Source organism: Tupaia chinensis, unplaced genomic scaffold, assembly GCF_000334495.1.
Source record: "Tupaia chinensis unplaced genomic scaffold, TupChi_1.0 Scaffold142061_1, whole genome shotgun sequence".
In the NCBI taxonomy this organism is placed as follows: Eukaryota; Metazoa; Chordata; class Mammalia; order Scandentia; family Tupaiidae; genus Tupaia; species Tupaia belangeri.
In genome coordinates, this window is record NW_006201913.1 from 152,484 (window position 1) to 153,549 (window position 1,066).

Here is a 1,066-nt window from a genome sequence, read left to right on the forward strand (position 1 = left end):
TTATCAATGCCCTTATGAGTTTCTTCACCTTCTGGGATTCCTATTATCTGGATGTTCAGACATTTAATTGTATCTAGTATATCTCGTATATTATTCTCACATTTTTGGGCCATTTTCTCAGTTTTCGTGGTGGATTGTTCTAGGCCAGCATTTTTTTCTTTGACATCTAAGATTCTATTTTCTGTATGATCTAGTCTGCTTTTAATACTTTCAAAGGACATTTTGACTTCTTGTATTATAGCCTTCATCTCTAACAGTTCCATCTGATTCTTTTGTAACGTGTGAAATTCCTCTTTCAGATCTTTCATGAATTTCCTCACCTCCTGGAACTCTTCAACTCCTTTCTCCTTCCTCTTCAGCAGTTCCTTGTCTCTCTTCTCTTCCATCTCTGTGAGCTTTGCTATTATGAATGCTCTGAATTCTTTATCAGACATTTCCATGACTTCCATTGAACTGTGTGCAGATGAAGAGGAGTTATCCTTTTCCCTTGAAAGAGAGGTATTTTCCTGCTTTCCCATATTTCTTGTGGTCCTGCAGTGATTTCCAGTCATCTAGTGGATGGTTGGTTTCTTTCCAAACTTGGAAGTCCAATCATGCGAGTTTTGCGTGCTGGAGGCCGAATTATCAGTGGGAAATCTTCATTTTTCTGTTTCCCCAAAAATGGCTAGATCGCAGGAGCCATGAAGGTGTCTCTTCAAGAAGACCTGTTCCCTTCTGCCTCAGTTACAGTACGAAAATTAATATTCAAAAAATTTCATAAAAACCCAAAAAGAGTCTTCCTACCATGTGAGTTTTCTATACTGGAGGCTGAATTATCAGTGGGACCTCTTCATTCCTCCATTTTCCCCAAAATGGCTAGATCGCAGGAGCCATGGAGATGGTTCTTGAAGAAGGGCTGTTCTTGAGGTGATGTGAGTTTTGAAACATGATCTAACTGAGCCAGTCAGAGGCATTGTAGTTGGGGACAGCTGGATCTCACATGCCAATTCTATGGTTCAAGTCCTGGATTTGGTGGCTTCAAAAGCATGCTGGGTACATATGTGTATGAACTCCAAATTTCAAGAAG